The 15,390-nt window shown below is 39.4% G+C and overlaps 1 long non-coding RNA gene across 2 annotated transcripts; it reads left to right on the forward strand.

The window, feature by feature from the left end:
* Window positions 1–174: 174 nt before the first annotated feature.
* Window positions 175–9,020, forward strand: LOC113950201. 2 transcript variants are annotated; one of them, XR_003528694.1, is made up of 3 exons: window positions 175–653; window positions 4,278–5,484; window positions 8,894–9,020. It is a non-coding gene; the product is annotated as an uncharacterized LOC113950201 (long non-coding RNA). The 2 variants fall into 2 exon arrangements; XR_003528693.1 differs by lacking the exon at window positions 8,894–9,020 and having other exon boundaries at window positions 4,278–7,389.
* The last annotated feature ends 6,370 nt before the right edge of the window (window positions 9,021–15,390 follow it).

Genomic DNA, 15,390 nt, shown 5'->3' on the forward strand with positions numbered 1-15,390 from the left:
GGCGGGGAACCCGGGCCCGCCCCGGAAAGAGCCGCGACGGGGCGCGAGCGCGGGGGCGGGGACGCGCACCACTCTTCCCGCTGCGTGCGCGCGCTCGCGCGCGCTCCCGCGTGGGGGTGAGCGCGCGCCGCCGCCGCCGCCGCGCCGGCCGGGGCCCGAGGAGGGACTCTGCTCGCCCTGTGCCAGTCCAGGCCCCAGTCCCTGCCCCCGTCAATGCCCCAGCCACTCTCCGTGCCCCAGTCCCCGCTCCCGTCCCAGTCCATGTCCCTGTCACTCTCCCTGTCCCTGCCCTTGCCCCCGTACCTGTCTCTCCCAGACCCCGTCCCTGTCCGAGTCCCCGTCCGTGCTCCTGTCCAGCCCCTGCCCCTGTCCTGTCCCGCGGGATGTGCCCAGGCGCGGGCACGGCTCTTGCAGAGCCCCGGGCTGTGTGTGTGCCTGCCAGGTGAGCTGGGCCGATCCTGCTGCTCGGGATGGCCTCTCCCGGCAGGGTGGCATCCCAGGCGGCTGGCTGCCTCGGGTTGGAGGCTACAGCGTGGTTTTAGTCAGACGAGGCACAGACAAGACTGTCAAACCCTGCCTGGGAATCCTGCGCCCTTCTTCCTTTCCACATGCCCTTTTTAAACTCGGTGCTGCCAGATTCCCCTGGACACCAGGTTAACAGTTTGGCCCAGCAAATACGCAATTAATTTCCGCATCCTCATGAGCTAGGATGATATGTGTTTAAGTGTAGGTGCTGTTGGGGCCTGGGATTTCATTTTGTTTGCATGGAAACAGTAGTTTCATGTAGCTTCCAAAAATAGCTTGGTTTCAGCAGCAGCAGCAGCAGCTCCTTCAGAGACTAACCTGACAACAAGGACACAAATGAGGAAGTGTGTTGGACAATACACAATGGATCGTCTTAGCAATGTGCGCTAACAACTGTGTCCCTCCCAGAGAGACTCTTGGAATAGGGACAGGTCTTTCTGAGACTTGGCATGTCAGAGTGAAGCTCAGGAGGAGGAACAGCAGAACTGGAGTTCCACTGTGGCTACAGGTGGAGACAGGGCAGCATGTGCTGGCAACGGCTTCTGAAAGACAGAAAAGAAAGAACCCCCAAAGCTAAATTCAGCAAAAAATCCCAAACTTCATATACTAGGGAAGGGGTTAGGAAAGAGAAAAAGAATCCTAAGATGCTAGCCTTGTAGCTTTTTCAATACTGGGCCGTTTCAAAGTCCAACCTGCTCCACTCTACAGAGACAAAGACAAGCAGAGGGAGACTACTGTGTGAGAATTTTTGCTACTGGATCTCCATTACTTCTCTAGATAATTCCTGCTTGTGCCTACCTTCTGTTTTCACTTGAGCTGTGGCTTTTATTTCTATTTAGTCTTTGATCATGGGCTGTTTCTGGTTTGTGCAATCATTTTAGACACTTCAGAAGTCAGGGTGTGCATATTCACTTACTGATTTTTGCCAACAGGTAGGTGAGCTACATTTTAATTTACTGTAAAAACTAGTAAGCTATGGACAAAGCCAACAAACCATCCACACACTAGATAGATAAAAGAAACAAAGGGCTAGTTCTAAAATACATCACATTGTGTGGCTTAAGTGGGACAAATAAAATGGTTCTCATATTCCTAGGAACTGCAGGTCCCTATGAGATGGAGAGACAGTAAATGACTAAAAGCATCAAATTTAAATCAAGTTAGTCGTCATTTCAGTGCCCCTTGAGACCAGCCTCACTTGGAAATACACTATCATTTGGGTAAAGACATTTTAACAGTTTGCACATCTCCAGCTAACCAACAAAATACCTCCTTTTGACCAACTCCATCACTAAAAACACATTTCAGAAAACTAAAAATTCTGTTAAGAGGATTTTGTTGTTTTTAATGTATCATTGTTTGTCATGTATCAACAATAAGTAAAAAAATTCCAAAACAAAATAGCTCTGGAAGCAATGTAAACATGAGAAAGAATGCTTTAAAAATAAATTCAAGCCTTTTATTCCCTTTGTTTTATAATTCCGCTGAGACTATTCAGAATAATGAGTTCCTATGGCTCCCTGCCAAAACCTTGAGAAAAATCAAGATTTATCCTCATCAGGAAACTATGAAACGTAACCCACAGCATGCCATTGTTTGTCAGAGAAAATGTTATTTTTTACACAGTAATAAAAATGGAGATAGCTTTGAAATAGTGATTTAAAAATTTTTTTTGTTTTTTACAGTTGATTTAAATACCGTCTATGTAAAAGCACAGGAAACTTGTCTGGTCAGCCAACACTTCTTAAAATTTATATTAATTATGAAGAAATAGAGTGTTGGTTTCTGAGCTCTGGTATTTTGTGTCCTGCTAATTTTATATTTTTCAGGGCAGGGTCTGGCCACTCAGAACCCATTCTGCTGACCCCAGCCAGGGAGCAGGGAAGCTGGGGACAGCCCCAGCCTGGGGCATCGGGATGGGGACAGGTAAAAGCCAGGCTGTGACATCAGTCCACTTGTGGGGATCAGGATCAGGCCCCATGAAGGGGATCAGCATCAGGCAGAGCTGGCCATGCATCTGTAGTGTTTTCTACCTGCTCATTTGGTATGAAAAATAGGCATCTTTAGAATCTTTTTGTCAAAACTACTGTCACTATCCTGACTCACTGTCTGTATCTGGCTTTTAAGCTTGATATCTTAGGATCACTGGCTTGGAGCAACTTATTCAAATATTATCTCAGACTGAGCAATATGTCATCTCTCTCAGGTATTGAATGCCAGTTCTGTCTGTGACTTTCTGGTAGTATTCTGTCCGTTTTCTTCCTAGTCCCTTACTTACATTTTTTTCCTCTGTACAGGAAAACTACACAGTTGCATGATTGTGTCAATGTTGTTTTGTCAGGGTTTTTTTATGATACTGCTTCTGAAAAATGTGTCTCTAAAGCTTTATTAAGTTTGGGCAAGACTTGAAATTATATTGTGTAAGCTACACTTAGAATAATAAGGATTGCCTTCTCAAAGGCAGATGCGTAATTTATATGTATTCCTACCTTCAACAGGAGGCATAGCATACTCTTCCTGTTTTAAAACCTGTTTAAGCCTTTTCCATTGATCCTCTTGCAGCAAGCTGGAAAGGATCTGCCATGTGCTTGATAATATTCCACCCTTCTCTCCCCAACCCCTTGAAAAAAAAAGACCAAAAAAAATTTAAAAATCTAAAGGTCATAATGTAATAGTTTTATTAATGACTTTTAGTGGCTTCTCTGTTTATAACTTACCCTTCAGCTCCCCAGCCCAGCTCCTTGCTCCTGCATCTGCACTGCTTCTGGACTGTGCCAGCACAAACATTTGTGAAATCAAGCAATAAATGAGACTGAACTGAGAAGAATAGAGAACAACCTGCTTTCCTTCCGTTTTGCTGATCCAGTTCACCAGCGTAATAAATGTGTCAGCATGGCACTGGGGATAGCACAGAAACAACCAAGAACAGGAACAACTTAAATTTTCTTGTTCTGCTGCCAAGGGCATACCCATGTGTTGGCTTGCTTTGCCATTTAGGCCCTAATCAGTGTCTCTTTGAAAACACTCTTGACACACCTACCACCTCCTAAACTGGAACTCTTTTTCTCAGTCATCCTGTCATGACTCTTTGGCCTGGACTGGACCATGGTGTTTGTGTCTGACAAAGGTTGGGTTTATGGCATTATAGTATAATGTGATGGCATTTTTTGGTTTCTCTTCACTGAATGTTTCATGAATCCATTTCTGACATGTCTGAGAAGTCATTTTTATTTGCATGTTTATGGATATCTTAATTCCTTTTTTCAACAGTGAAACCTAATAACTTTTATACAAGCTGTATATTGCAGCTATTTCTGGCTTCTCTTTCTCTGGAGTTTGATCTCTGACCTGTGTTAAGTCATCTTTCAAAACAATATGCATAAGGGGCATAATCCACGGACTATATACTGAATTCATCCTTCAGTTGGCCAGTTTTATGTCCTGCTGATAAATGAGTTCTCGGAACCAACTAAATAGGCCTTTTAACGCAAAATGGAAAGCGTCACAAACTAACCTTATCAAAAGATGCATTGTGCTCCATAGAGGCGGTTTCAGATGATATGAGATTATTATCCAAAGCCTTGGAAAGCTCTCTGAATTCACATCCTTTCTGTGCATTGTGTTTGCTTAGAGGATGCAATAAACGTTGTCACTGTGTTACACAAGAGCATACAATAATAACTGGAGCTGGCTGGGAAGTGAAATTTTTATTCTACAGGAAATTCCAACTTGTCAATATTTTGTTTCATCAGGTGCTGGAACAAAACACGTTGGCTCTGCAGCCTTTCTGGCAAAAAATGGAACAATCTATTTCTTTGCCAGCTGACAAGCCTGGGAAGCCAAGAAACCAACTGAGCAGTTGGCCTGATGCCAGGGAGCTAGATAGCCAGTCAGCTGAGCTACAGTGAGAAGCCAGCTTGGCCAGCAATCACAGCCAGATCACAGCTAAAACTTCTGTAGAAAGTTTTGATGGAACCAGGACAATTCAGAATGTTCAGTGCCAGTCTGGTCAATTAGAAGATGGTTAAACAAACCCTCTTAATAACTGACTACTGTTGGGAAAGGATGTAACTGTACTGCACTTTGTGTTCCTTATGGATTTCTTCAGCTTTTGCCTTGTGAGTTATGCACACATTTGTTGCTACTACGAGCTGATTAAATCAATGAATTTTCCTTAAGGATTAATGATGACACCCAAGCCTATGAGGGAGTTTTCAGAGTGTCCTTCATTGCTAGTTTTGTAATGATCATTCAAATAACATTGCGTGCCAGCAGTACGTCATAGTATCTGCTTGCGTATGTCTGCCTACTAACCAGAAGGTACATTTACTGCAGGCTACACTGAGAGACTGAAATAAACACTTCTGTCTGCTGTCAGATAACACACTATCTCATTGTCTTCAGCCCATATTTGTGAATGAATTTAGGTTAAGATGAACTTGCCAAAAATGCAGTAATGGGGCAAATACCTCTTCTGAACTAGGGAAAAAGTACTGATATTTACTGGGTAGTTGGTAATGTTAAGGTCAAAACCAATACGGAGAGCTCCTTTTGTCAGAACTAACTATGCTCAAGTGCTGTTTGCTGAATGTAACCTTAAACATTATTGCAGAATTCTTGCAATGCTCCAGTTACCTTTCCCTTTTGGTGTATTTTTGGAAAGATATCAGACAAGTTTGTAACAAAAATTACATTTTTGTCTTCCCACAGCTTACAGTTATGCTATCATCATAAAAGGTATCAGCTGCTTTTTTCAAATGTTTAGATAATTTCTATTGTAGGATAAATCTTATAATTTCTTTAATCTGCAGATGCTGTACACCCTATACACTTCTCTCGTTTGTTTCCAACTAGTTGCTGCATGTGATTCCTTCTTAAAGCCCAGATATGTCATACACCATCATCACTACAACTGTGGTAACTCCAGGGAACAATGAATTTCCTTGTAAATGTTTAATGGTAATTAAATTTTCTACAACTTCATTTATTTAAGTAGTCTCTAGTATTCCTGCTGTGAAATCAGAGAAAAAACAGATGCTTTACTGAAATGCATTTCGGATCTTGTTCCTTCCACATATAAATAAATCTGACTTATTTTCTCTCTCAAATTCAACTACTGCGGAGATGCTACAGCATCTGGATTCCAAGTGGATTTATGTCAGTTGTTTGCTTTTCATTGACCTTTATATTCTCTAAACATGGCACAGTTTATTGCTGTTTTTACAGAGTTTATTCTTGAACTGGAAATCGTTTGCACAGTAAGTATTTTCCCACAATGACAATAGTTTATTGTAATGTTTATGGTGCATTTTCTTCTTCATTTCTGCTGGACTTGCTACACAGTTTTCTCTGCGCTGCTGCAACATATCTTGAAATGTGCTCTTCATCCCAAATGAAGTGACTTGAGCATATGTTTAAGGTTTAAGTCAGTCTCAGTATGATCATTTGGCTTGCCTGGTTTTATATTGCACACACAAATAATGGCTGCTGTGTGTCATTTAAGTCTTTCTGATTCTTGATTTCCTCAGTATTGCCACATACTCAGAGATTATTTCAGTTCCCCTCTGATTCTGTCTATAACATAAATGCTCTTTAAACATGAGAACACTTTAATTAGTGTTATTTTCTTTTTCCATCAAAATATTGACTGGAAACTACCAAATCCTTATATGTCTTGGTGATAACTTTTCAACAAAATTTGAGTATTAATAGCTTCTCCCAAACTTCCTTTTTAGTTTTCTCTCAAAAAAAGAGAAAAAACAAAACCAAAAAACTATGAGTGACAAGGAGACAAGGAAACAATCATCTGTAAACTCCTTCCCAAGGATTTCTTTTCAACTCACTGTTCAAAGACAGAAAATCTTGGCCAAAATGAAATAAAAAAGAGAAATACCGAAAAGAAATCCTGTGAGTTCTTCCCTACCATCATAAGATTTCTGAGTAGCTACCTTCATGAAAGGCTATTTCATTTTCCCAGTGAAATTTTTCTGGGAAAATTTCTCAGCTCAGAAATGTTACAGGGCCTATGTTACAGGCCCAATTGAGAACCAGATAAATTTACTTTTAAACTGAAAGTTAAACCACATAAGCCAATCAGAGCAAAAATGTGGAATGTGAACAATATCTGAAATGCATTTCCAGAACACATCCAGTTTAGCTGAAGTGCTGTGAGTGATGATTAGCTCATGAACTCCTGATGTATGGAGTCTGTTGGGTCAGGGTAGTGGGATGGGATGGGTAGGGTAGTGATAAACTATGCCTGAGTCTAAATAGGAATGATTTTTTTAGAAGTCAGCATCTAGAGATATGTGGATAATGATCACAATAATGTCTATAATGTTCTATTATTAAGTCAAGGGGCAGCTTGAAAAAAAGCCAACAAAACAGGCTGGCACCAGAAGCAACTCCATGACTTTGTTTTGACCAGTAAGACAACAGATCTAAACTTCTAAAAACAAGCCTTCATCTTTCTTTGTTGCAAAAATGTGACATGGTGTTATTATTAGCTACAGCTCACTTGATTGTGAGAGTAAATTGAGTTTTTCAAGACTTGAAATGTAGCTTAAAATTATACATCTTGGTAACATCATGTTTTACTGGACACTTTAGGCCACATACCATAGAGGTATTAGTTATTCATGTAATTAATTAATGAAGAAAAATTAATTTTTAACTTTGTTGAAAGGTGGCCACTTATGCTTTAAAGCTGTGGAAATATATCTATTTGTATATTTATAAATATATAGAATCAAAACATATTTTATTAGTCAAAAAGGAAATAATCCATTGTCTGTCTTGCTTAGTTGCAAGAAACTGCATTAGGAATATTTGAAAAAGTAATAAAAGTGTTTTAAAACCAAATTATTTGAACTTCAACAATGTGTCATCATTTGCAACTGATAAGACATAAATGAGAATTAATATTTGCTTTCAGATAACTTCCCAGGTCATATGCTGCATAGTAAAACAGATGTGCTATAGACAAATCAGAGTTTGATCCTGAAAGCTGTGTGTTACTTTATTTTTTTCCTTATCTGTCAAAAATTTTCCAGAAATACCAGTAGCTTTTAATTTCATCAGCTTTGAATACATGGAAGTGTTGAGGCCTGTCCCTGCAAGTTGGTTATCTTGAGAAATTGCAGTCAAAAGGTTTCTTAGGTATTTTCCTGCTACTAAGAAGTTCATTAAGGATTGACCAAACATGATTTTCTGTTCTTTGGGGGTAGTGAAGATGGGGTACAGGAAAGAAATTAGTGGGTGAAGTGTCGATAATACCCATATTTCTTTACTATATGCTAAAAGGTCTATGATAGTCATAAGTGTTAAACCATCTAGTTCTTAATGAGGTGACTTTAACAGTATAATAATGTCACTGAAGGGTAAGTTACAATAACATACTGATGATGGATTCTTTAGTAATATACCCTTTGAAACACATCATACCAAAGGATAAAAATTAAAATAGATTTCCATTCTCCTACAAGCCTAACTTTACTAATTTTATACCAGAAAACAAAGTTAAATTGATCTGATTTAGCTTATTCGTTGGCAAAATGGTGTTGATTTTTCAAGGCATCAAAAGGATTTTTTTGTGGTTGGAAGCTGATTGATATGAATTATTTGTGTGGGGAAGAAATGCAGGGTTTCAGAACAATCACTGAGGACTTCACATGAGGCACCTTCAGGAAATAGTCTGATGTTCTGTTTTCCTATCCTGATTCCCTCAGGCTGTGGCAAGGCAGGTTTGCCTGAAGGCACCCTTTCTCCTCCTGCCTCCTTCATTATCCAGGCAGAGGGAATCCTTTGGGCTTTGCAGCTTTGAAAAGCTGATTTTTCTCTTTTGAAAAAATACAATTTTTTTTTATATGAGCGACAGTGTTAGAACACACAAGGCCACTCCTGATAGCTAGTATGTGATGGGGGAAGAGCCTAAACCTGAGAAATGAGCCAGGATCCACTGTACAGATTATAGCTTCCTCTTTTTTTGCTTGTTTTAATTCATGGGTTTGAGAGGTTTTTTGGTCCCCTTCTGGCTTAAGTGTGGCAGGGGAGGATAATCTTCTCTATAAATGCACTTGAAGACACTGCAGAAAGCTGATATATATGGATGATGTTAAGGCTGAGTTTCCAAGTAAAATTTATTTCAGTTTTATGGGTGATGAGTTTTAAAATATTATTTTAAAAATTGAAATTAATATTTATAATTAATATAAATAATAAATTGCAACTTAGTTATATAGTATATTTGAGGGGAGTGTATATATGTGTATGTGAGTGAAAAATACACACTGCTACAGAAAATACATTATATTCTTTAAAATAAAGTGTTCTGCTGAGGCGTCTAAATTCTAGTGTGGATGTTTTCCAGTTATTTTCAGGAAAGATAATGATGCACACTGCAGGTGAAGGAGACTTGTCAGAGCTAGGAGTGCTGCTCACATTATGGACTGAGGAAGAGAGTACCATATAGAAAGGCCATTATGGTCCCTCAGTTTCCAGAAGCATCTGGAAGAAGATAGAAAGTGAATTTTAAGCTACTGTGCCCTACACCCTCTTCCTTCTCTGTTTCAAAGCACTTCATACATTGTCCTCCAACAGTGATCTCCAGAGCAATCCTGATGTGGCGTTGTAAAGCTCTTTGTAAAGTATGTCTTCTTTTGTCAAAAAGAAAAACCCAATTAAAAAGTACTAATGTACTGTGTGTACATAAAGGGCTGCTGGTTCTTGGACTTCATTCATTATACATAAACCAAAAAACCAACAACCCCAAAACCTCTCTGACATCCATCTGGAGAGTGATCATATGCACCTCTCTTTTCATTCAACATCCTTTTACCAAGGGTGATACAGAACTAATGTGACATAATCCTAAGTGAAACATAAAGTTCTGCCAACAGGACAAAGCACTGAGAAACACGATTACAGGGTTTTTTCAATTTGAAAGAAGCTTGTTTAGACTACTTCTTCTATTAAAGTTCCCACTACCGTAGAAGTGTCAGCATTTCTAATTCAGATCTAACAGTCCGGCCCATATTTCATCTCTGACAGTAGTTAACAAAAGATCTGTTACATGAAGGTGCCCATTATCCAGCGCAGACCAAATATAGAAAACATTTATTTATAACTTCTGTCATTTAGTAATTTTCTCAAGTTTTACAGTCTATGACACAGGGTTTCTAGAAATGTACTTCTTAGTGATACAAATTTATCCTCTAGCTAGTGTTAAATTTCCTTTTTTTTTTCTTTTTTTTAATGAAAGTAAGAGCTCTGCACTTCTTTAAAATCAGACTAGAATGAAAAATCACCGATTTTTTACTTTAACTGAGAAGCTAAACCCATACAATAAAAGGAGAATATTCTCAAATACATTGACAGTCATGCAGGGCTGCATTTAGCTATGCTATACCTTATACAAGGCTGAGTAGCTCAGTATTTACAGTTATAACATATGCACAAAACACCCCAAACTCACCTCTCACCAAGAGATTTATCCAATTTATCCAAAGCAAAACTCGTGCAGGATTGACCTCCACCAGAATTTAGACACACTATGAAAAGTGCCACAGGACCATTAGTAACAGCATTTGGTTGGGTCTTCTCCTTCTGTCTCACTGGTAGGAGGAAAGGAATCTTCACATAATGCTGGGATAAAGTATCTTCCCGGGACACTGGTTACATGTCTAGTCATACAGCTACAGAATTAGTAACATCATTCCAAGCTGTGCTTTTCAGCTTTCTTTGGAGATGTCACATTCCAGTACAGATACTACTTACCTCATGAATTTTTAATAGCACTTGTAAAGGACTGGGGCTTTTTTTTCCTCTTACAGTGCGTTGGTGTCAGTTGTCAGTGTGTCTACCTTCATTCTCTTTTTCTCTGGTGAACCTGAGGATGTGGTTTCTGTGAGCTGGCTGGTAGTGGTGAAAGGGCAATATTGTCCTCTCTTTCCCTTTTGTAGTTCTTCTTTTCTCCCAGTACTGCCCCCTCACTGGGCCAGTCCTAGTACTAGATCCTTCCATAACTTGGTTTAGTTCATTAATTCAGCAGATCCCTATGACATGGTCAAGTTCGTTGGCTCTTCTTGACCATATTAGGGAGTTTGTGCTGGTTGACAGAGATATCTGACAAAAAACAGTGCTGGGGCTAAGTAAGTAGCAGAGAGTAAGAAAGGGAACAGGCATGTAAAATCACAACCCAAAGCTTCTGTTCTTTTAAGTTGCACAATGGCGTAGTATGTTTTGAAAAGCAGGTGAGCAGTGCCATGTTTTAAAGGGAGTGCAAATGAAGGAGGGAGCAAACCAAGGTGTTGGCAGTGGGTTTCTTGTTGTGCTGAAGCTCTGCAAGCACTAGGTGGCCTGCTTTTAAAGGAAATGGGAAATCCCATCTGTGTCTGTGTGCTAAAGAGGATTAAATGTACAATTTGCACAAGTAATGCATCTATTTTATATATCATGCTATTCATGCTAAAATTTCATCACCTCTGTAAAATGTTAATCATGTGTCTGAAGCAAGAGACACCACCAGTGTTGGTGTTGGATGCCCTGAAAGACACTGAGGGCCAAAGGAGAATGGAAGGTAAGGGATACAGCTGCCCTGCAAAATGTAGTGTTATCAACAAGCTTTTTGCTCCAGTTTTATTTTTGACTATCGAAAGGGGAGGACAAGAGGAAATGAAGGGATTCAGAAAGAGAAACTGCATTTTAGCTGAGGTATTGAATGTCTTCGGGGAAAGTTCTCCTAACAGTTATAATTTGTGTATCTCTGAAAGAGAATGACTTCTATTCTGGGCTAGTAAAAAGAGTCAATGCAAAAAGGTCTTGAACCACTAAATAAATTTAAACAGTCATTTAATATTGAATACAAACAAAGTTTTGGTGAAATAGCGAGTCTAACAAGAAATTGCAACAGCATCATTATACACATCTTATAGTCACTGATGCCTTACACACCATAGTCACTCAGTGCCCAAAACTAAGGTGCAACAGAATTTTAACATGGTATGCACCCTAAAATTCTCATTTTTCTCTGTTTAATGTGGAAGGAGGGAAACTGATGGCAGCAACAAGTGAGTCTGGCAGCCAGAATGGGAACATTAACAGGTTGGTAAAATGTCATGTAACATCTTTCCAGAACCATGATTCCTAACAGGCAAATCCCTTCTACCAACCCAAAGGCAACCTGATGGTCAGGCTCCCACAGGTCACAAAGGAAGGAGGTTTGCAGAGGATAGGAGTCCTCTCTAAATTAAGGGAAAATACTATTTCTTTCCATTGCTCCAGGGATTCAATCTGGTTATTAGCTTAACAGATGTAAAAGTACCACAGGGGTTTATGTTCCAAGATTTTCTCCATTTAATCCAGTAAGGGGAAAAGTCTTTAATGAAAATCCAGATAGACCAGCCATCTAAGACAGGACATTGAATCTTGTTTTCAAAATATATACATTTTGAGAGGGGATTTATGTTGAGAAAATAAGCCATGATGTGTTATTGATCCTCCTAGCAAACAATATGGGTTAATAATTTAACTTCTGTTTAAAAACTAGTACTTCATCAAACCTTAACTGAGCTTAGTCAGCCATTAGCTATGGTTCTTATTGACTGAAAAATACAAGGGGATTGATTGTCCTGACATAATTAATTATTATTTTTTTTTCAATAACTTAGGCTCATTTGCCCAGGCTACTCTTTTCGCAATTGTCAGAAGACTAAATTAATATTTCTATCAATATTTTAAATAGACTTAAGATTCTGGCAACTACAGAGGAATAATCTTCATGGCTGAGTGGTCACAGGGAGACAAAAATTATATTGAAAATTTTAATTCTGAGGAGATTGGATTTGTAAAGCAGTATATACCTTCCTAAGACAATTTTGGAAGGTTTTACACTGAATTTGTAAAATTTATGCAGTTCATTTCTTGATGCTGTGGTGGAGCAGAGCTGGCGGAGGTATTTTCTCCTCCATCTTTCCCTGTGTAGCTGTCTACACCCTTTATAAACTCTTTAGGAATATATTTGATTTTTTTTTATATATAAACTCATTCAATTGTTTTCTTCTGATAAGTAAAATAACAAATTACAGATGTGACTTATACTGGCACCTGGAAAAATAATTTCAGAATTCAACTGGATTTTACAAGGCAATCAATGCTGTCTGATGCTCTCCCTTCTTTTCATCTGGAGTGTCCCTCCTGTACCAACACTTCCTTGGGTTTACAGTCTGTGGATTACCTGAGAGAAGATGCTCAAAACATAGTGGCATGGAAGGTGGAGGTCCAGAAGAGAGAAGTGAGAAATAGAATGCCAGAGTAGAATCACATAAAGCTCACCTTGCTAGAAAGTCAGCGCTTATAAAAGAAAAATTCACTTTACATCATACTGTTTTATTCAAGTGCATTGGTTTTAATTTTAGGGGAGGGTTGCCCACACAATTCCAGATAAAGGCACTCTCCTCTGAACTTTCACTGTGCCTCAGATGAGTAGTTTACCCCAGAACTCATCTGCTCCTCCCAGTGTTTGTAGAAGCTGGTGAAGCAGAAAGGATAGCCTGAAACCATTACCCACCAAGTTTTTTGTGCAGGTATTCTGAAGTAACCTGTGAACCTACAAACTTTAAAAAAGGAGCTTCCCCTCACTTCAAACAAACCATGTTTTTGGAGCAGTTCCATGGCATCTCCAACCTCTTGATCTCTTTTTTCTTTTTATTCATCTGAAAATAACCCCTTAATATTTCTGATTGACTGAATTAATGCTTTTAAGCAAAGCTAGTTGGAAAATAAGTAATCAAGGTAAAATCAGAAGTACATACTCCTACACCACTTGCAGGCTCCTTTGTGAACAGTTGCTGACTTGACCTTGAGAGTACTGATGGCTTCAACAGTGGGTCAGAGATGCTGTGCCCAGGAAGTCTCAGCAAAGTGGTGCTCCCTCAGAACAAGGGAAAACACACCGTCCTTTGAATCATTATACCATTAACAATTATCACCAGGGACAGTGTGTTAGGGATTCAAAGATACATGTCTGATTCTTAATTAATGAATTGATCTACTTAGAGGATAGCATGACTGCCAGGAGAACATGTATCTGCTGTCACATTGATGTTGCTAGGCAGCAGGCGGATTTTTTTTTTGATTGAAATTGAAGACAGGAAATTGCACTTGGGAAAGTGTTATTGGGAAATGACGGTAGGTGAGAAAGGCTGAAAGCTTTGAGCTATGGGAGAGGCAAATAACAGCGAAAGGGCAGAGGGAAGGAATGAGTTCAAAGGGGCAAATGCAGGCACAGCTGTGCGCTGCCGTCAGGGAAAGGAAATGGAAACTAAAGAGCAGAAATCCTGCTGCCTCAACGAGGTGTCTGCCGTGTCCCAGGATATCCCAGGATGTCCCATTTCATCACCATGACATCTATCATCTTTCCCTCTATAAAAAGAAAGATGCACTTCCGTGTAGATCCCCTCAGTTCTCATGTGAAGGAGGACACGGGCCAGCTGCTGCTCTCACTCATCTATTGTGCATTTGGCCAGGACAGAAGTTATTGCACCTGCCTTGTGTTTTGTCATGCTTACAAGACAGATTCAGTCCATGACATCTTCCTGACATTAGATGGCTGAGGATGATCAAGGCCGTGGGTCCATTGATATATTTTATTTTCACAAAGTATGGTTTTAAATATGATCAGAACCACATTTATGTAATTAGGAAACAGTCTGCAATCACTCCAAAGGAAATGGGGCAATCAACTAGTTTAATACTCAACCAGCTCAGGCTAATGCCATACTCCTACATCTGCTTCCAGAACGGGCAGATATTAATCTGAACACTTTTCTAAATTTCTAGTGGCCTGAATGGCATAATTTAAAAATAATTTTCATTCCCCACTTTTTACCATACTCTACTTACCAATATTCTAATATTCTAATATTGACATGAAACAAAGGAGCTGCTCATACTGCATCAGTTTCATTTTTGCCCTTGCAGTTTGTCACACCATCAAACTAAACCTCTTTAAATAATTTGCTACAAGATTTTGTGTAGACAAGACATCCATGCAGCCCTTTTTGATAAACTGTCTGGGCAATCACTCTGTTAGATTTGCTTCAGGACTTTTCAACTCTTTCTTGTCTACCACTGCTTTTTTTTTCAAATTTTTATTAATTTAGTTGTAGAAGTTAAAAGTTAGCACAATTTCAGAATTCAGCAGCAGTTATTTGATGCCACTGACACAAACAGATTGATTATATGCCACAAGTACTAAAATATGGTATGAGCTCACCCATTTACCAAACTTTTCTTAAAATTATTAAAAATTTCTGTCAGTGCATCTCCCAATTTGAGACTTAAAATCCAACCACTTTTTTCATATTCTTTGACTTCTTATTCATAGAAATCTAATTTATGGGCAAGATAAACTATGGGAAGCCTACCTTATTGTTCAGTTTAGCTGCTAGAAGCAATCCTGCAGAGTTCATGGTGTCCAAAAACCATCACACACAGTCTCCCCATGTACTGCAGAGTGCCATCCCCAGTGGTGTCCCCTACTTTACCCCATTAGCTACTTCTCCTACAGTCTCTCATTTATGCCACAGTTTTTACTATTGCAACGAACCATCTCAGCTTAGTTCATGAAATGGAATGCTCCCGAAACACACTCAAAACTGAACTACAGACTTCAATCCTAAGAGAACTGTAAGCACACGGAATTCATGGTGCATCAAAACCCCCAGTACTGACCTTTAAGCATTCTGGGTTATCCATAAAAATGCCTCTCCAATGTATGATCACTTCAGGACAATAGAATCCCAACCACAAGATGACTGCCTTTATCAATCACAAGATTATTGCCTTCATGAACTGACTTGGTTCCTA

This window comes from Corapipo altera, unplaced genomic scaffold, assembly GCF_003945725.1.
Source record: "Corapipo altera isolate COAL_440 unplaced genomic scaffold, ASM394572v1 0, whole genome shotgun sequence".
Taxonomy (NCBI): domain Eukaryota; kingdom Metazoa; phylum Chordata; class Aves; order Passeriformes; family Pipridae; genus Corapipo; species Corapipo altera.